We start from the raw sequence: 25,898 nt of genomic DNA, 5'->3' as shown, positions 1-25,898 counted from the left end.
GTGGTCACTTGAGTGAACTGAAGCAAGAAATCTGCAAACTGGAAAGATCAGTTTATGTTTTTACTGTTTTCCACTATATTAAAAGTAAAGAATGGGAATTTACAAAATGCAATTGGTTATTTAGGTCTCTAAGTACAGTGGGACAAAAAACTTATTTAGTCAGCCACCAATAGTGCAAGTTATCTCGCTTAAAAATATTAAAGAGGCCTATAATTTTCATCATAGGTATACCTAAACAAAATCCATAAATTCACATTGTCTGATTTTTAAAGAATTTATTTGCAAATTATGGTGGAAAATAAGTATTTGGTCACCTACAAACAAGCAAGATTTCTGACATGTAACTTCTTCTTTAAGAATCTCCTCTGTCCTCCACTCATTACCTGTATTAATGGCACCTGTTTGAACTTTTTATCAGTATAAAAGACACCTGTCCACAAACTCAAACAGTCACACTACAAACTCCACTATGGCCAAGACCAAAGAGCTGTCGAAGGACACCAGAAACAAAATTGTAGACCTGCACCAGGCTGGAAAGACTGAATCTGCCATTATTAGAAAATGGAAGACATACAAGACCACTGATAATCTCCCTCCATCTGTGGCTCCACACAAGATTTCACCCCATGGTGTCAAAATGATCACAAGGAGGGTGAGCAAAAATCCCAGAACCACAGAGAGAGGCCTGAACCTGCAGAGAGCTGGGACCAAAGTAACAAAGGCTACCATCAGTAACACACTACGCCACCAGGGACGCAAGCCATGCAGTGCCAGACGTGTCCGGATGCTTAAGTCAGTACAAGTCCGTGCCCATCTGAAGTTTGCTAGAGAGCATTTGGATGATCCAGAAGAGTATTGGGAGAATTTGATTTGGTCAGATGAAACCAAAGTAGAACTTTTTGGTAAAAACTCAACTCGTCATGTTTGGAGGTGAAAGAATGCTGAGTTGCATCCAAAAAAACACCATACCTACAGTGAAGCATGGGGGTGGAAACATCATGCTTTTGGGCTGTTTTTCTGCTAAGGGACAAGGACGACTGATCCATGTAAAGGAAAGAATGAATGGGGCCATGTATCGTGAGATTTTGAGTGAAAACCTCCTTCCATCATCAAGGGGATTGAAGATGAAATGTGGCTGGGTCTTTCAGCATGACAATGATCCCAAACACATTGCCCTGGTAATGAAGGAGTGGCTTCGTAAGAAGCATTCAAAGGTCCTGGAGTCTCCAGATCTCAACCCCATAGAAAACCTTTGGAGGGAGTTGAAAGTCTGTGTTGCCCAGCGACACCCCCAAAACATCACTGCTCGAGAGGAGATCTGCATGGAGGAATGGGCCAAAATACCAGCAACAGTGTGTGAAAACCTTGTGAAGACTTACAGAAAACATTTGACCTCTGTCATTGCCAACACAGGGTATATAACAAAGTATTGAGATTAACTTTTGTTATTGACCAAATACTTATTTTCCACTATAATTTTCAAAAAATTTAGACAATGTGATTTTATGGATTTTTTTTTCTCCTTATGTCTCTCATAGTTCAGGTATACCTATGATGAAAATTACAGGCCTCTCTCATCTTTTAAAGAGAGAACTTGCACAATTGGAGGCTGACTAAATACTTTTTTGCCCCCTATATGTTTATGTTTAGGTGATCATGTGCTCATTATAGAAAAATGAACCTTTAGGTTAGGATCACACGTGCCATATTTTGCTGCATATTTGTTACTGAGTGTTTTCCTACTCATTGAAGTCAATGAGTAAAATCAGCTGCAATAAATATGCAGCAAAATACAGCACATGTGACCCTACCCTTGAACACCACATTGTTTTAAGCTTCCAAATTCTGCGCTTACAAATTTCCTAATATACCTGTTTTCCTAATACAGAGTTCTAAATCCTTTGCCCAAGTATAGGGTTAGATGTAAAAGCAGGGCTGCCATCAGAAATTTTGGGGCCCCTTAACACAGCTCAGGCCTGGGCCCCCTGGACACCCCTCGCAGTACCTCCAATTGCCCATATCACGTTGCGCGTCCTATGACATACAACATGATACCAGTATTAGCATTATAAATCAGGCTGCTACCCCCCGTGCACTTTTATCCCCTCCCCCCTTGATCAAATATCTATGCTATATTATTTGCCCCCCCCCCCCCTCTGATCCCCTGTGCCCCTTTATTTCCACCCTCTGATTCCCATTTGCCACTTTATTTCCCGCCCCCTCTGACCCCCCCCTCCACTTTTTTTTCTCCACCTCTGATCCCACCCTGCCACCTTATTGACACTAAGCTGGCAGGCTCAGATGCAGGGGCTCAGCGTATTAGCAAGCTCCTCTGCGCTACACTGACTAGTGATGTCCTCCCACACTGCAGATTGATGTTAGGGGAGGGGTGTCACTTGTCAGAGGCGGCAGCCACTGCTGCTCACTTTAAAGGGGTACTCCGGCGCTTAGACAGCTTAGACATCTTATCCCCTATCCAAAGGATAGGGGATAAGATGCCTGATCGCAAGGGTCCCGCCGCACCCCGTTTAGAATCAGCGGACATACAAAAGCAGGCAGGTGCATGGCTGAAGACCACAGGGCCCTGATGCAAAAAATTGCCCTGAGCCTTCCCCACTCTTTCATGACCACCACAGATGAATTCATACTGTCCCCATAAAAAATATATGGGAACAGTATTGGAAAGCTAATTCTATATTAGGCAGTATAGGGTCTTACTACATGATAGATCTACACCAAAAAACACAAAGGGCCACGTACCGCTAAAAGGTCATTTTATAAACACCAACAAAATTAAAAACATGTATATGAGGTATCAGGAGAAAAACACAAGCACAGAGGCCACAACACACATAAAATTCAGAGATAAAGGGGGAGATTTATCAAATCCTGTGCTAAAGGAAAGTGGAGCAGATGTAGATTGCTTCTTTAACCTGTTGGGGTCCATGGGCGTATGGATACACCCTTGCGTCCTGGCACTTAAGGTCCAAGGGCGTATCTGTACACCCTTGGGAATTTCGATCCCCGCCACTAGCCGGACGGGGATTGGAACAGGATTCCTGCTGAGAGGATTCAACAGGCATCCCGTTAAAATGCCTGGGGGGTCCTGAGATCGGCGATTAGTGGCGATTCCGGGCTGATCAGAGACCCCGAGAGTCAGAGACAGCCCCGATCATCCTAAAGGTTAGGAGCGAGGTGGCAGGGGTTCCACCTCCTCCTATCCCCTGTGGTTGGCTGAACATTCATTTTCCCCGCTCTGCTCGCCCCTGAATGTCGGGGCAGAGCAGGGGTAGATGGCGGCGATGTGCAGGGGGCCTGTGGATGCGGCAGGGACCACCGGTGCCGGTTATCTGGCTTCACGTGGGGACCGAGGACCAGGGACAGGCGGCTGACAAGAGGTGGCAGGCAATGGGAGGCAACGGCGGCAGTTTCCCAGATGCAGCAGTGAAGATTGCCGTAAAGTGATCTTCACTGCTGTATCTAGGAGTTTCAAAACTTCAACTCCCGGCATGCCCAGACAGCATTTGGCTGTCTGGGCATGCTGGGAGTTGTAATTTTGCAACATCTGGAGGGCCACAGTTTGGAGACCACTTTCCTTCCAGATGTTGCCAAACTACCACTCTCAGCATGCCCAGAGTGTCCAGGCATGCTGGGAGTCGTAGTTCTGTAACATCTGTCCCTTCAGATGTTGGAGAACTACAACTCCCAGCATGCTTGGACAGTCTCAGCATGCTGGGAGTTGTAGTTTGGCAACATCTGGAAGGGCACTGTTTGGAGACCACTATACAGTGGTGTCCAAACTGTAGCACTCCAGATGTCAATTCAAAGCATGCCGAGACTGTCCAGGAATGCTGGGAGTTGTAGTTCGACAACATTTGGCCCTTCAGATGTTGCCGAACTACAACTCCCAGCATGCCTGGGCCGTCTGGGCATGCTTAGAGTTGAAGTCTTGCAACATCTGGACGGCTACAGCTTGGAGACCACTATACGGTGGTCTCCAAATTGTTCTCCTCCAGTTGTTCCATAACTACAACTCCCAACATGCCCTTCGGCTGTCTAGGCATGCTGGGAGTTGTAGTTTTGCAACAGCTGGAGGCACACTGGTTGGGAAACATTGTCTGTCTCCTAACTCAGTGTTTCCCAACCCGTGTGCCTCCTGCTGTTGCAAAACTATAACTCCCAACATGCACTGACAGACCATGCATGCTGGGAGTTGTAGTTATACAACAGCTGAAGGCACACGGGTTGGGATTGGGAAACACTGAGTTAGGAAACAGACAGTGGTGCGGAAACACTGCGGTAGACCTTTATCTAATTAGCTCAATGTTTCCCAATCCCAACCATTGTGCCTCAAGCTGTTACATAACTACAATTCCCAGCATGCACGGTCTGTCGGTGCATGCTGGGAGTTGTAGTTTTGACCCTCCCCCCCCCCCCCCCCACGGTAATGCACAGGGTACATTCACATGGGCGGTGGTTTACAGCAAGTTTCACTGTAAACCCCGGCCCGTGTGAATGTACCCTAAAAGCAATACACTACACTAACTCGAAATAAAGAGTAAAACACTACATATACACTACACCCTTACACTGTCGCCCCCCCAATAAAAATTAAGAACATCTTGTACGTCAGTTTTTCCAAAACGGAGCCTCCAGCTGTTGCAAAATAACATCTCCCAGTATTGCCGGACAGCCATTGACTGTCCAGGCATGTGGTGAGTTTTGCAACAGCTGGAGGCACCCTGTTTGGGGAAAAGTAACATACAGTATTTTTGGTGGAGGAGGCAATTGAAACACTTGCATCTGGGTACACCCCTATAAAAATCCCTAATTTAGGCCTCAAATGCGCATGGCGCTTTCTCACTTCAGAGCCCTGTCTTATTTCAAGGAAACAGTTTAGGGCCACATATGGGGTATCGCCGTACTCGGGAGAAATTGCTCTACAAATTTTGGGGGGCTTTACCTCCTTTTACCCGTTATGAAAAGGTAAAGTTGGGGTCTACACCAGCCTGTTAGTGTAAAAAAATTAAATTTTTTCCTAACATGCTGGTGTTGCCCCATACTTTTCATTTTCATAAGAGGTAAAAGGAAATAAACACCCACAAAATTTGCACAGGAGTGGCTGCTGGTTACAGCGGTTCTGACATAAATGCAAAAAAAATAAATACCCACATGTGACCCCATTTTAGAAACTACACCCCGAACGTAATGTAACAAGGGGTATAGTGAGCCTTAACACCCCACCGATTTTTAAAACAGTGGTCCGTGAAAATGAAAAATTTAATTTTTCATTTGCACAGCCCACTGCTACAAAGATCTATCAAATGCCAGTGGGGTGTAAATGGGGCTGTAAATGCTCACTGCACCCCTTGTTACATTCCTTCAGGGGTGTTGTTTCCCAAATAGTGTGCTATGTGGGGTGTTTTTTGCTGTTCTGGCACCATGGGGGATTCCTAAATGAGACATGCTCCATAAAAACCATTTCAGCAAAATTCGCTTTCCAAAAGCCCAATGTCGTTCCCTCCCTTTTGGGCCCTCTAGTGCACCCGCAGATCACTTTACATCAACATATGAGGTATTGCTTGAGAGAAATGGGGTTTAAAATTTTGGGGGACATTTTTACCTATTACCCCTTGTGAAAATGAAAAATTCGGGGTAACATCAGCATTTTTGTAAAATGTTCACGTCCAACTTCAACGCAAAGTAGTCGAACACCTGTGTGGTGTTAAGGCTCCCTGTACCACTTGTTACGTTCCTTGAGGGGTGTAGTTTCCCAAATAGTGTGCCATGTGGGGTGTTTTTTGCTGTTCTGGCACCATGGGGGCTTCCTAAATTAGACATGCACCCCAAAAACCATTTCAGCAAAATTCGCTCTCCAAAATCCCATTGTCGCTCCTTCCATTCTGAGCCCTCTAGTGCGCTCACAAAGCACTTTACATCCACATATGAGGTATTTCCTTACTCAAGAGAAATTGGGTTACATATTTTGGGGGGCTTTTTCTCCTTTTACCCCTTGTAAAAATAAAAAATATGGGTCTACAAGAACATGTTAGTGTAAAAATGAAGATTTTGAATTTTCGCCTTCACTTTGCTGCTATTCCTGTGAAACACCTAAAGGGTTAACAAACTTTCTGAATGTCATTTTGAATACGTTGAGGGGTGCAGTTTTCATAATGTGGTCCATTATGGGGTATTTCTAACATAAAACCCTGAAATTCTCTTCAAAACTGAACTGGACCCTGAAAAATTCAGATTTTGAAATTTACTTGGAAAATTGCTGCTATACTTTGAAGCCCTCTAATGTCTTCAAAGAGTAAAAACATGTCAACTCAACTTTATGATGCCAACATAAAGTAAACTTACTGTATATGTGAATCAATATATAATTTATTTGGTTTGTCTATTTTCCTTACAAGCAGAGAAGTTATAAAAATGCAAAATTTTCTAATTTTTAAAAAAATTTATGTAAATATCGATGAAAATTTACCACTAACATAAAGTAGAATATGTCACGAAAAAACTATCTCTGAATCAAATTCATAAGTACAAGCATCCTAGAGTTATTAATGCTTAAACTGACTGGTCAAAATTGAAAAAAATGCTCTGGTCCTTAGGGTCAAAATGGGTTCGGTCCCCAAAGGGTTAAAGGGGTATTCCAGGATTTTTTTTTTATTTGACTATGCTACAGGGGCTGTAAAGTTAGTGTAGTTCATAATAGAGTGTCTGTACCTGTGTTTGACGGTTTTCTCACAATTCACCCCAAGTTTTATTTTTAACATCATACTAAATGACTGTTGTTTGCAATGCAGCCGAGACCTGACCTCATTAGTAAGCTGATGACAGGGAGCCTATCTGCTTCAATGGGTGGAGTGAGATCAATCGCTTGGTGGGAAAGAGATCAATCTGCAACTAATGCAACAGCTGTAGGCACCCTAATTGAAAACCACTGGTCTTTTGAATGGATGCCGCTCATTTATGTTTCAATGGGTGGGGGCTGATGTACGGGAGGGAGGAAAATGGAATTATGGGATTTGTAGGCAAAGAAGAAAACTCAAAAAATGAAATACCAGTTCACAAAAAGCTAGCCACAGTATTATGGTAATCTCACAACATAGCCATTTAGCCCCAAGACAAGCGCAGATCCTTCCTAAGCATGTCCATTACTGTCTGCCAGGTACGTACTAAAATCACCTCATGGTGGATAACCCCTTTAATTTTTCAGAAGCCTTTTTAAAAATAAAAGGAGCAATCCACTTTCGCTCTGCACAGGATTTGATAAATCTCCCCCATTAGCTATGGATTTCATGTGTGTTGTGGCCTCTGTGCTTGTGTTTTTCTCCTGATACATCGTATACATGTTTTTAATTTTGTTGGTGTTAATAGAATGACCTTTTAGCGATATGTGGACTCTTTTTTGCTTTGTGTAGGTTATTTGTTTTGGAGTTTTCCCCTTACAGTTACAGTGGTAGCAGTGGTGGCCGGTCACAGAGGGGTCCGCCTTGATTGTTACTGCTGCGACCATGATATTTATACCACTTGTGTGAAGTATATAGTTGAGTGTGTAAAATGCAGTGTATGTGTGTGTGTGTGTGTGTGTGTGAACTAGGACATCAGGACTTTCTTTTTTTCCTCCTCACCTTCTTAGAGCCATAATATTCAACCTTCAGACCCATATCAGGCTTGTTGCTTTTTGTGCCACCAATTGTACTCTGTAATGACATCATTCATGTTACCATGAAATATAAAGTGGAACAAAAAAAACGCCATTTACAACTTTTGAGGGCTTCCGTTTCTACCCAGTGCACTTTTCAGGAAAAAGGACATTGGGGGAGATTTATCAAAACCTGTGCAGAGGAAAAGTTGCCCAGTTGCCCATTGCTACCAATAAGATCGCTTCTTTCATTTTTCACAGGCCTCTTTAAAAATGAAAGAAGCAATCTGATTGGTTGCTATGGGCAACTGCAGCACTCTTCCTCTACACAGGTTTTAATAAATCTCCCCAATTATCTTTATTGTGTAGTTCCATTCAATTACAACAATAACCCATTTTTATAAGCTTTGTTTTATTTTACTACTTTTTAAAAATAACATTTGGTACAAAAATTTGTATACTTAAAATCATTATAACTTTAGAATTTTACCATATATTTGATCTGTAGTTTTTACTGGTACGATTTTTGTTTTTGATGGGACTTTTCGATCACTTTTTATTCATTTTTTTATGGTATATGAAATAACTTAAAATTAGCAATTGTGGACTTTGGTATTTTTTTTTAAACAATTACGCCATTGACTCTGCGGGTTAATTAATGATATATTGTAATAGTTTGCTTTATATATTTCTAACTAAATTAGAGCACAGTGCGGTGTTGAATAACACTGTGCTATTAAAGGAGTTGTCTGGTAAAAAATAACTTATTCCCTATAAAAGGATGGGGATAAGTAATAGATAGCGGGGGGTCCAAGCATTGGGGGGTCCAAGCAGGGGGTCCAAGCACTTGCACCCCCCTGCAATCGATAACTTATCCCACATCCTTGGATAGGGGATAAGTTACTTTTCACCAGACTACTCTTTTAACAGAGGGGCCTACCCAAACTATATAGGGGACTCCATATAGATTGGGTAGGCCCCTCTGTTAATAGTTGCCCTCATAGGTATAGCTAAAAACCACAGGGCCCCGATGCAAAAAATTGCCTCGGGGCATAACCTAAAGCTTCTAGACCCCAGTGCAAAATTTGTAACAGGGTTCCACTTCCTATCACATGCTATTTATAATATTGGTGCCTTCTTATGTGGCTGTGGGCTGTGTGAGTCTCTTAGGCACCAGGGCCTAGGTTAAAATACTAACTTTGTGCCACTATAGCAATGCCCCTAACTTTGGCACTGAGCTATTACCTAGCTGTATGCAGCTAGCCTTACATACTGTTTAGTACACTTTTCTCCCACTTTACTTTGCTCCGTTACCAACAATCTTGATTGATTTACATGTTATAGGGAAACCACTATAGGAAATTTCCTCTAATCTTGTAAACAGTCCACAGGGCATCATTTCAAATAGGTGGAGACATAAAGCAGAGAATTTTGTCCCAATGTCCCACCACAGGCAGCAAACCAGCATCATAGGTTCTGCATATATGAATTAAGGATCAATGTATCCTCTGAACTTCACCCCGTAAACAAAAATATGTTCCCTTATTGTAGTTTAATTAGAATTCCTTGAACCAATGATCTTGCAGAGAGGCATTTGTAGCAGCTCTGAAAGGGTTATTATATCACCGGGAAGGAAGGCCTTTAAATTAAAATTTCAATTAACTGTGTGATCAGAGTCATCTTTTCTCGTGTCCTACCAGCTAGCTGCAATAACCCTGCACTCTATAAATATATATCAACCGCCAAAAATGCCCTTGACAGTTAGAATTACATGTGCAATTTCAATTTTTTGTGTGCTCTTTAAAGCTCTAATGGATTTAATCAGCCCCATCTCCATTTGATGTGACTGTTTCATGTAACACAATTAGCAGGTAGAGACCTTTATTTGCTCCTCCATCATTTTCCTGGTAAAATAGAAACTGACATTAAGGGAGATGCTAAATTTTCTTCTAGTAAGGGTAATATAAATGGTAAGCTGTCCATAGAGGTTACACATTCACTCGGTAGCTGAAAAGCATTTTAAATATTTTCATGAAGATTCTAAAGGGGGGGAAGGTGTGCAGTAGGGCAGCTGGAAAGTTGTCTACCTGATGTGAATTTACAATCATAATACAGACGTCACCGAGAAAGTGAGTAACAAGCTAAAAAGCCTAGTGAATCATGTGGACTTGTCAAATGGAAGAACATGGGAAGGGATGATGTCAAACAGTTGTAACTTAGCAACCTGGCATTAGCCTGTCAAGAGGCGTTGTGAGCACTTCTTTTTTTAAATAGCCTAGTAAATAAATGAACTTACTATATATTTTAAGATTACATAAGAACAAAAAAGAAAAACACACAAACCAAAACAACCAACAAAAATATTGGATTTGTTCTTGATCTTTGTTATTTACTGTTTCAAAATATGGATTTTTATAGCCAGGATAGATTGTCCACAGTCAGTAATGTGTGGCATGAAGTAAGGAAACCTATAGTTTAATCTGAAATCTGTTAGCATTTAGATATCTTGTCTGCAAATACATTTTCGAACCACAATAGTATATATTGTTGGAACAGTCTTTGTTGCTAAGCTGTTTGTCAATATTCTTAATAACACAGAGCTGAAGCGGGAAAAAATGGCTGCCACTCACATGTCAGAGTCAGGAGAGCGCCAGCTATTAAGTGTTTGAAGACAATTTAATAGACAAGGTGATGTTCCTTTTATTTAGACAGCAAACATTACCAGATGTCCTTTCATATATTTTACACAGAGCTAGTGCTTTAACCAGTGTAGCACGTCTATTGTTGAAGCCCTAATCATTCAGTGTCAAAATTGCCTGGCTTTTTACGATCTGCTTCTTCATATATAACGTAGGAAAGAAAAAGAGGAAAATGTAAGAAATGCTTAAAAAAAGGCATTCTCTATTTATACAGAGAGAGAGAGAGAGAGAGAGAGAGAGAGAGAGAGAGAGAGAGAGAGAGGGAGAGAGAGAGAGAGAGAGAGAGAGAGAATGAAAAAATACAATTTTTTTTTTGCTAATAAAAGAGATTGGATGGAAAGATGTTTTTGAAAAACACGAAACTAGGTGCAACAGGTACCAATTTCCATGTTCTCCACATGGTCTTTAGGCTGGTTTTACACTGTGTTAAGCAGTGTAAGCCAAGTTCATTTATTAATGCAAACAATGGAACTGGTCCCAGTACATGCATTAGACTGACCCATAGAAGCCCATGTACCTGACTGAGATCAAATCTCTGTTATTTTGGCCAACTCTTTTTTATTGAGCTGGATATCAAGGCACTCCCCTGAGATGTATGTCTAAGGGATACTACTTAACACAGTGTAAACAGAGCCTTATTTACTTGGTTACAGTGGTGAGGTACTCCACGTGTAACTAGATCAGCCAGTCATTGGCCATGACTGTAATATCATTTGGGACAGCACATTACCACTGTGGCCAGTGACTAACCAGGAAAACATAAAAATATCTGGTGGGTACCATTGTGGAATCAGTGGAGTTGTTGGGCAATAAGTACTAGTTTTTAATAGTGCTTTTTACCTATACTATGCTTTTACTATGGTTTTCAAAAGGTGAGAAAACAACCTTTAGGGCTCCTTTTCAGTATTTTAAAATAAATGTAAAAAGGTACATTTGGTACATGCAGCTACTGTCAATCACTGATTAGGACCACCCACCAGACTCCTAAGACCAGAATAAAGAGAGGTTTAGAGGAATAAATTACTAGTTATCCTTAATATTTTCCCATAAATATGCATATCAATCTGCTTAGCTCTCCTGCTTTATATTGTAGTATCTGCAGAGGAGGGCAACAAAGGAAAATAAGGGAATGGATGATTATCAAGCTTGGGGTTATTTAGTTTGTGGAAAAGACATGTTAGAGGCAATTTGATCACAATGTACAAATACATAGGCCTTACTTAGGCCTTTAGCTAGAGTTGAGCAAACATTTGAAAAGTTTGACTTTCAGGAAAAGTTTGGTTTATAGTGAACATGTTCTGAATGAACTAGCAATAAAATAAGCCTCAAAACAAGTGTATAACACTGCCTTAGAGCTCCAAAGTTCTGTATAACACTGCAAGTGTTTAATGTAATGTGATTATTAGGAATTAGGAATGTAATTCAGGTACAAATACTATGTGTATTTATGTCAAATTACAGGTCAGCCTGCTGCTTTGCTCAGCCTGCCAGGTTTTGTAATGTGATGGCTTTTTATGGACGTGTTCACTGCTGGCTGGGATATTTAGTGCACCAACTGGACACAGCACTGCATGTGACAGGAGGTCAGGTTACTGTCTGAGGTCAGCCCACTGATCAATGGTTTGCTCTGTTTGTAATGTTATAGCTTTTATGGGTTTATTCACTACTGGCTGGGATTTGTAGTGCACCAACTGTACACTGTACTGTATATGACAGGAGGTCACCATGTAAGGGCAGTCCACTGATTAATGCTTTACTTAGCTTGCTTTATAATTCTATTAGATTTGTGAAGTCTGTCTGTTCTTGCTCTTTTGGCAAGAGTCCCTGCTCTTGTAGATGCTGTGCATGGGCAATGACAGGACAATCAAGGTACTTCCAAATGTGAATAGGGATCCAAATCTGGAACAATTCTGTCTTGCAGATTTTCAGAATCAGACAAGAAAGACATTTTGGAAAATCCACTGCTCTTGTCCCTATAACATGATATTTTGTAATGAGTAAGTCCTCTATCTAAATTATTGAACAGTCAGTTGAGATTTTCATGGATTCTTTTGGAGCTTTATCAGAATATCCAATAGAAGATGTAGGAATTATTTTATTCTAGTGTTAGACTTTTCAGCCTTGGTTAAGCCATAATTTACCCAAAGAAGAGTGAAATCTTGAGCTGCATTGTTTGTACCTCGTGAGGACTTTCTGAGCCTGTCTGGACTGTAACGTGTAGCTACTGTTCTGCATGATGAAAGTTCTAGTAGAGTTCTGCATAAAATATGGAAGTTTCTTTAAAACTTATTTTCCACGTTTTTTTTTTTTTTGGTAGGAAAGCTTGTGGTGATACTTTTAGAATCAGGCTGACAGATTTAACAGGGCTTCTCTATGAAATCAGAGGCTAAAGCAAAGACAAGTATAGTTTAAACATTTGAAAGTAAATATGTGTTAACACTGAAGAAGTGTTTTCTATACAGTCTACTATTATGAAGATGACGATTAACTGCAAAAGATGGTAAAAGAAGATCCTTTATTACTGTAGCCCAGCAGGGCTGCCAATTGTTTGTAAATGAATGGAAAGTCCATAAAAATAGGGGACTATTGGCAAGTGTCCCATTATAATGAATAGATGTGCCCTTGTTATTTTTGGAAGATATAAGGCTTCAGCAAGTCGTTGTGTTACAGTTCACAATAAATACTACAAATGTTTATAATTAAGTAATCAGAGGTGTAGACATATAATACTTTTTTTTCCATTTTGGACAATAAACTGATCCAAGACTATCTCCTTGTGATCAGCTGTCATTTATGGGAAAATATGGCAGTGTTTCCTAACAGGGTATATTATTTTCTGTCCTGGAATTTTCATGATCAATGTTTGAATTTCCAATGTGTTCATAAAAAAATGACAGATTTTTAGTTGAGTTTTCCTAAATACAAAAATATTAAAAACCTTGTTAGCCATATTCTTTTAACTATAGCTCACACTATAAAAATGAGACGACACAATTTACACTTTATATAGAATTTACACCTTATGTACATGAGTACATGCATTTCATTATATGGGAATGGGTTAAACTCATGTAAACTACTAGCTAGTGTTATTGACTTACTAGTTACTTATACAAATCATAGTTATTTCTATGGACCTTGAGGGTGCCATTTTTTTTTTTTTTTACAATGTGTGATTTACCAACGTGTGAACACTGGCTTAAACATAAAACAAGAATTTCTAATTTGTGTACCCTGTATGTAATAATATTGGGGAAAGTTTACTATGTGCAACAATTTCATACACTGCACATAAATTGGGCTTCACACTTTTTCAGCTTGTTGGATTTACTAGGTGGAGCATGACTTTTAGTAAACCCACTGAAAGAAATAAACACCAGCACTGAACTGGTGTATAAGTCACATGTGAGGAAAGTGCTTCCTCTATGTGAATCTGTGCCCCCTTCCAGCTCCATCTCTGCCTCCTTCCTTAAAGGAGTACTCCGGTGCTCAGCGTTTGGAACAAACTATTCCGAATGCTGGAGCCAGCACTAGGAGCTCGTGACATAGCGCCCCACCCATCAATGCAAGTCTATTGGAGGGGGCATGGCAGCCATCATGCCCCTCCCATAGACTTGCATTTAGGGGGTGGGGTGTGACATTATGAGGGGACAGGACTATGATGTCACGAGCTTCCGCGTTCAGAACAGTTTGTTCCAAATGCTGAGCAGCGGAGTACCCCTTTAACCCTTGGCACAAGGGGCATATATTCTCAAAAGTCAAAAATGTTTGCATAAAAATGACAATTTTTACTCAGAATCTGGAACTATGAAGGATAAATACCACAAGCAGCTTAGTAAATACCCCCCATTACTTTTTTCCAGGCTGTTGAAGGTAGCTTTGAGATGTCCAAAACATTTTTATATCAGTTTATAGCATATACAGCTCCAGTACTGTTACGCCGAGCTCTCCGGGTCCCTGCTCCTCCCTGGAGCGCTCACGGCGTTCTCCTCTCTGCAGCGCCCCGGTCAGACCCGCTGACCAGGAGCGCTGCACTGACACTGCCGGCGGGGATGTGATTCGCATAGCGGGACGCGCCCGCTCGCGGATCGCATCCCAATCTACTTACCTGTCCCGGTCCCTTACCTGTCCCGCTCTCTAGGGCGCGCGCGCGCCAGCTCTCTAAGATTTAAAGGGCCAGTGCACCGCTAATTGGTACCTGGCCCAATCAGTGTAATTAGCTCACCTGCTCTAGGCCTATATTACCTCACTTCCCCTTCCCTGCATTGCCGGATCTTGTTGCCTTGTGCCTACTGAAAGCGGTCCTGTGATTGCCTTACCAGTGTTACCAGACCTTCTGCCGTTACCCTTGACTACGAACCTTGCCGCCTCCCTTGACCTTCTGCTATGTCTGACCTCGCCTCTGTCTAGTCCTCCAGTCCCACGCCACTCTCAGCAGTCAGCGAGGTTGAGCCATTACCAGTGGATACGACCTGGTCGCTACCGCCGCAGCAAGACCATCCCGCTTTGCGGTGGGCTCTGGTGAATACCGGTAGCAACTTAGAACGGGTCCACCGGTATGGTCCACGCCAATCCCTCGCTGACACAGAGGATCCACATCCAGCCTGCCGAATCCTAACAAGTACAAAGTAAGGGATCCATTTGGAATTCTTCCGAGTTGTTATATCAAATACAATCTAACTAAACAAATAACATTTCTCTTTGATAAAATACTGTAGATGAAATTTAGCACAAATGAGGTCTGTTGCACAACATGTAATAAGTTGATAAGAAAGATAAAACAGAATTGGAATCTCAGTTATCGGGTCATATGTCAAGTGGTTTAATGTGTTCCCAGAAGACATATACACCCACTGTGTGAAGACTTCATCAGAACAAAGACTAAATTAGACCCATATATCAAGAGAATGGATGATTTTCACTGGAAATATGTTAAATATGATGTTACAATATATTGTTTTGTGCAACATTGGATTTCGCCAGATGTAATGGTTAGCTAAAGTACAGTGTACAAAAGTAAAATTTCTGGTAAAATAAAGAGAAATTTTGACTCGATTATAATCTAAGTACCCAGGACGCAAGAGCTTCCCAGGTGCTAATGCAGCATGCCATGCCAAAACTGTGATGGTGCTCTGGGCACAAGAAAACATATAACTTGCTTAACCTCTTAATGACATGTATTTTACAGTGGCTCAGAGGTAATTGAATATAGAGCAGGCTCACAAATGAGACAAAAATGGCTGATAATGAAAAGAGGTAATTTTTTTTAAACAGTATGTAAAAGAAATATATATATTAAAGGAAAAGTGTTTCAGAAGGAGCCACTTTGCTCTTCGATAGTTACAGCACATACACAAGGTATACCCAACGAAGAATAAATAAACTGTGGCAGTTTACTTCTAGTATATTAGCTAACTACTGGAAGCTGCACCACAAAATAGCATGAGGAGAAGAACCCAAGTTTAGTGTGTGCCGCCTAAATGTAACCATGGTGGGTGAAGGGACTGGCATTACACCCTAGAATATGAAGAGTTTCAAAAGAGCCTTCTTTTATATTTCAGGAGACCAGTGCTATAAATGACCAATAATAGTTACGGGTCTTGCCACAGGTTTTGCATTGATGTCCAGGAGCTTCAAGTTAAAGTGCCCATAAACCTTTTGGGTTGTCCAACTGTCTAAAATATATGGGGGCTCCCCTTCTCTTGAACTGACAGATGCTTGGAAAGAAGCATTGGGCACATTGGTATTTTACTGCCTGACACTATTGTTCTGGAAAGAATATAATAGCGAATATTCATGTGTCTGCGGAGGACGGGAGAATACAGATATTAAAAGTATATGCCCAACTTTACTCATCTTGACCCACAAGTACACTGCTAGTAATAATATGCAAATGTAAACAGATTTTCTAGGACTTTTTTTTGATGGTCTATCCTCAGAATAGGCATTCAATAAATGGTTGTTGGAAGTCCAACACGTGACACCCTCACTAGTAAGCTGTTAGTCAGAGCCGTGGTATCAGCATTAGCAGTTAGAAGAGACAGAAACAGACAGCTCCATACATTGTGCAGTGGTTGTGTTGGGTTACTGCAGCTCAATTAGAGCTGAGGTACAGTAACCCGCCATAGCCACTACATCAGTGGTTCTTAACCTGGGTTCGAACCCCAGGGATTCGGTGAGTTAGTCCCGGGGGTTCAGCAGGGGAGGTCGCAACAGGCAAACCAAGCAATTGCTTGGGGCCCCGAGCTGGCCCGAGGCCCTGAGCAGAGCCGGTGTTTGCCCATCCTTTAGCGACGGGGCAATTTGCCTCCATCACTATTAACTCCCTGCGGCACCGCGTTAAGTTTAAAAAATGCAGGGCCGCCGGGACATAGCGCACACCAGGACGTCACTGACGTCCCGTGCGTGCTCCCATGGAAATGAAGGCGCCGAGCACCGGAGGATAGAGAAGGAGGAAGTCGCATGCTGGCCAGCTTGGTAAGTGACCAGCGGCACGTCATCTTCGGTGCTCCGACCACGGTCCCGAGACCTACTGCTATAGCTGAAGCGGTGGTCGGAGCCCTGAAGTGGGCAGTAGACAGGCATACAGCCTCCAGCCATACACTGTATATGGCTGGAGGCTATATGTCTGTGGGGGAGCACTGCCTACATCAGTGGTCTTCAACCTGTGGACCTCCAGATGTTGCAAAACTACAACTCCCAGCATTCCTGGACAGCCAATGGCTGTCCGGGCATGTTGGGAGTTGTAGTTTTGCAACATCTGGAGGTCCGCAGGTTGAAGACCACTGGCCTGCCTAATGTGGGGGAACACTGCCTGCCTAATGTGGGGGAACACTGCCTACGTAATGTGGGGGAACACTGCCTGCCTAATGTGGGGGAACACTGCCTAACTAATGTGGGGGTGAACACTGCCTGCCTAATGTGGGGGAACACTGCCTGCCTAATGTGGGGGAACACTGCCATTGTCACACTGCTTTGCAGTAAATATTCATTATGTTTTTGTGTGAAAATCATGTTCTTAATGGTTTTGTTCATTTTGTGCACCTATGTATAAATATATACTTAAATATATACCTCCTATGTTTTGAATTTGAAAAAATCATATTTTATTTTTCCAATTAAGAGGGGTTCGGGGAATGCGCATAGGAAACTGGTGGGGTTCAGTACCTCCAACAAGGTACTGAACCGGAAACAGACAACCACTGCACTACATAATGTATAGGGTTGTCTGTTTCCGGCTCCATTCACTGTGTGTGCGGTTGTTAAAGCTCGGGCAAACAGCTAGGTGTTAGACCTACACTTAAAATGATGGTCTATCTATAGAAGGGGTTCTCATAACAAAGTCCCGGAAAACCCCTTTAATGCTTTATAGAGATGAGTGAATCGAAGCTGATGAACCCAAATTCATTACAAATTTCATGAAAAATTTTATTTGCAATGAATGCGAATATCGCTGTGATTCGATCGCACAAATCGCTTTATTAAACTCCATTTACTGCTTTATTAAACTCCATTAAACTCCAAATTGCAGATCCACATGTCAGTACATGGGGCAAGGAATGCTGGGAAGGCAGGAAGGCAAGACGGGAAGGCAGGTAGGCGGGATGCCCCTGAATCACATGCAAGATGCAGCCTATCAGTAGCCAGTCACCCCTGTGATGTCACAGCCCTATATATTTGGCAGCGATTTTGCGGTTCATCATTTCAATCATTACACTGCAGAGAGATAGGAAGGACATCGCTGTGTGTCACAGAAAAGCTTTATGCAGCAGCGTTTCACCTCTTAGTCACCTCAGCCTTCTGTTGGACACAGAGCACAGCATTTTTGCCCAGAAATTTATTCTTATTCCAGCGATTAACCCCTCAATTACTGTGAACAGCATTGTATTACAGAGAGGGGAAGAGAGCTGTGTGCTGCAGAAACGTTTTCAAAGGAGGGAGACATAATTTTTCCACAACTTTGTTCCACGACAACTGGTCTGCTGGTCATACTAGTCTGTAGATTGTGTAATCCATATCTAGCAGTCCATTCCTAATAGTATTTGAGAGAGAGTCTTTTTGCAATTTTGGGTTTAGTACACAGTGACTGTGTGCTGCAACATTGTTGTGTACTGCTGGTGTTGTGGGCATTTTTTTTTTTTTTGCGTACTGTAGCGCATTTTTCTGCCTATCTGTCAAGAGCCTACATACTGTGAAAGGACAGCCAAAAGTAATCATGGTTGGTGTTTTACTCAAATAATTTTTTAAGTGTACTGTAGCGCATTTTTCTGCCCTCATAAGTGCATACCACATATGTACATCTAAGTAGTGTACTATTTTATACCTGTTAATCTGTCAAGGGCCTAGATATTGTGAAAGTCCAGGCAAAAGTACTCAACAGGTGGTATTGTACTCAAATAAATTTATTAAGTGTACTGTAACTCATTTTTCTGCCCTCATAAGTGCATGTCACATACATACATCTAAGTAGTGCACTCTTTTGTACCTGTTAATCTGTCAAGGGCCTAGATACTGTGAAAGTCCAGGCAAAAGTACTCACCAGCTGGTATTGTACTCAAATAAATTTTTTAAGTGTACTGTAGCACATTTTTCTGCTCTTATAAGTGCATGCCACATATGTACATCTAAGTAGTGCACTCTTTTGTACCTGTTAATCTGTCAAGGACCTAGATACTGTGAAAGTCCAGGCAAAATTACTCACCGATAGGTGTTTTTACTCAGATACTTTTTTAAGCGTACTTTAGCACATTTGTCTGCCGTCATAAATGCATACCACATATGTACATCTAAGTAGTGTACTATTTTGTACCTGTTAAACTCCCAAGGGCCTACATACTGTGAAAGGACAGCCAATAGTACACACCTTCTGCTGTTCTAGACAAATACTGTTTTAAGCATAGTGAAGCGTATTGTACTCCCCTCATATGCGCAATAATGTGTACAGAGGAGTGGCAGAGGCTTAAATTCACCAGGCGCAGTCAGTGGTCGCAGCAGAGTAGGGGTGTGTGCCAGCCGAAGTCGCAGTGGAAGGTCTGAGCTCCCGGCGTCAGCTAGTAGTCGTGTCGCGAACAGCAACCCAGCAGCTGTGATTGATCGTTCACTCGGTCATCCACTTAATCCCAAGTGACATCCAACACCCCCAATCAACAGTTAGTGGGTTCCTCAGACTCAACCCTCAGTTGACATGGCCCTCATGCTGCTGCTGCCACATCCAGGCTCTGTCATTGTGCTGCTCTATGGTCTCCTCATGCTAATGCTGCCACCTCCAGGCTCTGTCATTGTGCCGCCATATGGTCACCTCAGGCTGATACTGCCACCACCAGGCTCTCTCATTCTGCTGCTAGATGGTCTTCTCATGCTAATGCTACCATATCCATGCTTTCATCGTGCCACCATATGGTCTCCTCATGCTGATGCTACCACCTCCAGGCTCTGTCATTGTGCCACCATATGGTCTCCTCATGCTGATGCTGCCACCTCCCGGCTCTCTAATTGTGCTGCTCTATGGTCTCCACATGCTGATGCTACCACCTCTCATTGTACTGCCATGGATACTGCAAAACATAATTAAGGTGCTGGTCCCCAGTTTCAGAAATTACTCTGCCACTAAATGGTCTCCTCATGCTTCAGCTCCAGGCTGTGCCATTCAGACACTATATGCTTCAGCCAACTTCAGGCTGTGCCATTCAGACACTATATGGTCTCCCCATGCTGCCAAAAACTCCAGGCAGTCATTCAGCCACTATATGGTCTCCTCATACTGATGCCACCTCCAGGCTCTGTCATTGTGCTGCCATGTGACAAGTGATTCCTTGTTAGATATGGTCCTTTGTACCCTCATGCTGGGTCCCGGGGCACTAAAGCTTGGAAGTTAAAATTTCAATTTCAAAATCCTCAATTTCACTTTCAAAATCTTAAATTTAAAAATCTTAAATTTCAATGGTCTCATCATACTTCTGCCAACTCTACGCTGCGCCATTCAGACACTATATGGTCTCCTCATACTTCAGCCACCTCCAGGCTGTGTCATTCAGCCACTATATGGTCTCTTCATGCTTCAGCCAACTCCAGGCTGTGCAATTCAGCCATTATATGGTCTCTTCAGGCTTCAGCCACCTCCAGGCTGTGCCATTCAGCCACTATATGGTCTCCTCATGATTCAGCCACCTCCAGGCTGTCATTCAGCCAATATTTGGTCTCCTCGTGCTTCAGCCACCTCTAGGCTGTGTCATTCAGCCAATATATGGTTTACTGATGCTGCTGGGCCTGGGCCTAAAAATGTTTATGGTAGCACCAGCAACTATAAATCTTCAATTTTAATTTCAAAATTCATCTTTTAATCTTAGGGATTGTGAATCCCTAGTGTCTACTCATGCTGCTACCAGCTCCAGGCTGTGTCATTTAGCCACTATATGGTCTCCTTATGCTGCCAACACCTCCACTCTGTGTCATTTAGCCACTGTATGGTCTCTTCATGCTTCAGCCACATCCAAGCTGTGTCATTCAGCCACCATATGGTCTCCTCATGCTGCCAACACCTCCACACTGTGTCATTCAGCCACTATATGGTCTCCTCATGCTGCTAACACCTCCACACTGTGTCATCCAGTCATTATATGGTCTCCTCATGCTGCCAACACCTCCACGCTGTGTCATTCAGCCACTATATGGTCTCCTCATTACTGATGTCATCTCCAGGCAGTGATTCTAATAGGGATGCCTGTAATCTGCATGTCATACTGAATAACAGTATTATTTCACTAACCCAGCACCCTCCATATGCGTGTTAGAACAAAACAAAGTATTCTACACCCCTATTACGGCTATCTGTAGGCCAGAAATAGCCGTTCTTAATATAGATTTGCCGCAAAAAAATTCAACCTGAAACATTTTTTTTTTAGAAAATTCGGTGAATCGGCCGAATAAAATTTTTCAAAAGTTTGCTCATATCTATTGCTTTACTATGTTCATGTCTTGCTTTCGCTGATATCAGTAATCTTGTCCATCATCGTCTAAGCATATTGATTTGCTTAAAGTGTTATTGATACTTTTTAATATAACTTCACATTCAGAGAGAAGCATTTTTTAGTACTTTCAGACTTGTACAAAGTGTTCTTTCATATTAGTGTCAATTGTGTCATTTCTTTTGCTAAAGCAATATTCATAAATTGTCAGGCTTTATGCTGGAAAAAATAATCTGGAAATTGCAGGGAAACAGTAACTAATATAGAATACCTAACATGACCTTGACAGAAATGGTTACAATAATGTCTCTAATAAGCAGATGGTAGAAACAATTCTAAATTCCTCTCTCACCTTATTAGTTTAGGGGGAAATATACTTATGGAACTAAATGAAAAATTAAGCAAACACCAAACACACCTTTTTATATTTGTTTCCTATATCCTTTAAAGGGGTACTCTGGTGAAAAACTTTTTTTTTTTTTTAAATGAACTGGTGCCAGAAAGTTAAACAGATTTGTAAATTAAGTGCATAAGAAGAAGAATGAAAGGTCGGCACTCACCGGATTTCCAATTCAGCAGATTTTATTGCATAATACTCACAGCCATAAGTACAGTTCTAGGGGAGACGACGGATGGTGACAAAGGGGGGTACCACAGAGAGGCTAAAGGGGGTTACCACAGATTTGTAAATTACTTCTATTAAAAAATCTTAATCATTTTAGTACTTTTTAGTAGCTGTATGCTAGAGAGGAAATTCTTTACTTTTTGAATTTCTTAATTTCTTTTTTATGTTGTCCACAGTGCTCTCTGCTGACACATCGGTCCGTGTCAGGGACTGTCCAGAGCAGCATAGGTTTGTTATGGGGATTTTCTCCTACTCTGGACAGTTCCTGATAAGGGCATCAGGTGTCAGCAGAGAGCAGTGGGGACAACACAAAAAAATAAAATAAATAAAGATTTTCCCTGTAGCATACAGCTGCTAAAAAGTACTGAAAGGATTAAGATTTTTTTAATAGAAGTTATTTATGAATCTGTTTAAGTTTCTGGCACCAGTTCATTTAAAAAAAAAAAAGTTTTCCACCGGAGTACCCCTTTAAGTGAGCTCGATTAATATGGTGCACACAATGGTGAACACTTTTGAATGAAAACATTTCTTAACTGAACTCTGTGACTTGATAGGATGAAACCATTGGGAGGCCCATGATGATCTGTGGTTCACAAGGGCCAAAGTCATATCTAGGCTTTCAATCTTATGTGATAAATATTTTAACTGTTGCCCCACTGAAGTAAGATCAGCTTTCTATTCCTTTTAAAGTGCACCTGTAGTTAACAAATACCTTTGATATAATGTAGATAATACCACTATATGTATATTTGTAATATACATTAATTAAAAATTTGTATATTTTTGAGAGAAAAAAGGCTATCCTTGCAGCTATTGCATGTGTGTCTCTGTGAGGAGACCAAACACAGAAAGTAAGGGCAGGCCAAGCAGGGCTCTGTGCAGGCACCCAAATTGTCAATCATCCTAATGTGTGAGCTGGGAGCATGTCACAAAGCCTTGGTGCACAGAGTCCTGCTTGTCCTTACTGCACAGATACCTGCTTGTCTTCAGTGTACATAGCCCTGCTTGTCCTCAGTGTACAGAGCCCTGCTTGTCCTCAGTGTACAGAGCCCTGCTTGACCTCAGTGCACAGAGCCCTGCTTGTCCTCAGTGTACAGAGCCCTGCTTGTCCTCACTGCACAGAGCCCTGCTTGTCCTCAGTTTACAGAGCCCTGCTTGTCCTCAGTGTACAGAGCCTTGCTTGTCCTCAGTGTACAGGGCCCTGCTTGTCCACACTGCACAGAGCCCTGCTTGGCCACACTGCACAGAGCCTTGCTTGTCCTCAGTGTACAGATCCCTGCTTGTCCTCAGTGTACAGGGCCCTGCTTGTCATCAGTGTACAGAGCCCTGCTTGTCCTCAGTGCACAGAGCCCTGCTTGTCCTCAGTGTACAGAGCCCTGCTTGTCCTCAGTGCACAGAGCCCTGATTGTCCTCAGTGTACAGAGCCCTGCTTGTCCTCAGTGTACAGATCCCTGCTTGTCCTCAGTGTAAAGAGCCATGCTGGTTTTCAGTGCACAGAGCCCTGCTTGTCCACTTACACTTCCTGTATTTGTTCTCGTCAAAACACACAAGAAATAGCTGCAGGGACAAAAATATGCAAATTTTTAACCAATGTATATTACAAATATACAAATAATGTTTTTTTTACATGATATAAAATGTTTTTTTTTTATGACAGATATGCTTTAAGGACCCAGAACATGTTTTGCCAGACCCCCCCCCCACCTACACACACACACACACACACACAGACACAAGTTTAATAGCCAATCTATACAACAGAAGTGGATAGTTTATTTTCTGTACCTCATGTAATAAACTGAGCCGAACTATGGCTAAGCATGCTCCTTTCACTAAGCATGGTTATCCCATTCTTGCATTGCCAAAGGTTTATAATGTTTTCTTTCTAATAACTGAGTTTGGCCATTTCAGTCATGTTCATTGGTGTCTGGTGCATAATATAGCCAAACAGCCATGAAATGCCTATGGAGAAAAGAATGGAACTAGAATAGAACATTAGTGTCATGGGAGGCCATTTTTCTAACAAATCAGTTTGGCAATTTTCTGCATTGTTAAAGATAACCCTTACAATTCTACTGTTACTGTGAAGTGGAAACTTTAGAGCCAACAACGAAAAGAGAAAGCATGATCTCAAATTGCTAATAAGAGCTGCAGATACTACTAAATAGCTGTTAGGGCATAAAACAAATTATACCCTTCCCTTAACTAATGGTGGTCGCCAAACTTATAACATCTCCTTTTTATTCCTCAGCCAAGTGTCAAGGAGGCAGAGCCAAGCTGCCAAAGTGCCACAGCCTTGCAAGCTTACTCAGTTGTCCTCACCTCCTAGCCTCTTCTTGACTGACATACAGCCCACCGCACATCTATATTGTAGTGGCTTGGAGGTGAGGGCAAGAAAAGAGGCAAATGAGGAGACTATTTACTATGAGTTGCAGTGTTTCACTAACTCGTTTTTGCTGTGATACAGATTCACAGGCATATTGAGGGACATTTATCAATGTTTGCTTATGTATTCCTTTTTTTAGTACTTTTTTCTTTACTTTTTTTTTTGCTTATGTGTGACTTATTTATCAACTGGTTTCAGCCTGTTGATAATTTTCTTTCACGTAAGCAATTTTTTCTTTTTTACTTTGGTAGTAGCTTTTTCTGCTCCATGTTTGAGCTGGAGTAAATTTAGTAAATTTTTAACCTTGTTGCGACTTTTTTTTGTGCAGTTGCGACTGTCGCAGTTAATAAATATCAGACTACCAGTAGTCCATTTTAAAATTATTACTACGTAGTTAAGTTTAGGAAAACTTGCTTTTCTCGCTTTCCAGTCAAAATGTCGCACAAAACATCGCTTAGTCGCAGGTGCGACATTTGTGCAACATTTTTAGTAAAAAATATTTAACTAAATCGCTTGATAAATGCCTGTCATTGTGTTAAATGCAACTTGACCTATTCCTGTGGTCATACCATGCCTAGGAGCTTGTTACGCCGAGCGCTCCGGGTCCCCGCTCCTCCCCGGAGCGCTCGCTTCACTCTCCCCGCGGCAGCGCTCCGGTCACGTCCTCTGACCCGGGGCGCTGCGATTCCGCTGCCAGCCGGGATGTGATCCGCGATGCGGGTAGCGCCCGCTCGCGATGCGCACCCCGGCTCCCCTACCTGACTCGCTCTCCGTCTGTTCTGTCCCGGCGCGCGCGGCCCCGCTCCCTAGGGCGCGCGCGCGCCGGGTCTCTGCGATTTAAAGGGCCACTGCGCCGCTGATTGGCGCAGTGGTCCCAATTAGTGTGTTCACCTGTGCACTTCCCTATATCACCTCACTTCCCCTGCACTCCCTTGCCGGATCTTGTTGCCTTAGTGCCAGTGAAAGCGTTCCTTGTGTGTTCCTTGCCTGTGTTTCCAGACCTTCTGCCGTTGCCCCTGACTACGATCCTTGCTGCCTGCCCCGACCTTCTGCTACGTCCGACCTTGCTTTTGCCTACTCCCTTGTACCGCGCCTATCTTCAGCAGCCAGAGAGGTGAGCCGTTGCTAGTGGATACGACCTGGTCACTACCGCCGCAGCAAGACCATCCCGCTTTGCGGCGGGCTCTGGTGAAAACCAGTAGTGGCTTAGAACCGGTCCACTAGCACGGTCCACGCCAATCCCTCTCTGGCACAGAGGATCCACTACCTGCCAGCCGGCATCGTGACAGTAGATCCGGCCATGGATCCCGCTGAAGTTCCTCTGCCAGTTGTCGCTGACCTCACCACGGTGGTCGCCCAGCAGTCACAACAGATAGCGCAACAAGGCCAACAGCTGTCTCAACTGACCGTTATGCTACAACAGTTACTACCACAGCTTCAGCAGTCATCTCCTCCGCCAGCTCCTGCACCTCCTCCGCAGCGAGTGGCCGCTCCTGGGATACGCTTATCCTTGCCGGATAAATTTGATGGGGACTCTAAGTTTTGCCGTGGCTTTCTTTCCCAATGTTCCCTG

The 25,898-nt window shown here is 42.5% G+C and overlaps 1 protein-coding gene across 1 annotated transcript in view; it reads left to right on the top strand.

Annotated features, from left to right (window-relative positions):
• AFF2 (ALF transcription elongation factor 2) overlaps positions 1-25,898 on the top strand; it is a 674,912-nt gene that overhangs the window by 357,953 nt on the left and 291,061 nt on the right. The window lies entirely within an intron of this gene.

Source organism: Hyla sarda, chromosome 9 (assembly GCF_029499605.1).
Source record: "Hyla sarda isolate aHylSar1 chromosome 9, aHylSar1.hap1, whole genome shotgun sequence".
NCBI lineage: Eukaryota > Metazoa > Chordata > Amphibia > Anura > Hylidae > Hyla > Hyla sarda.
The sequence above is the reverse complement of the archived record's forward strand: the minus strand, read 5'-3'. Positions and strand labels throughout refer to the sequence as shown.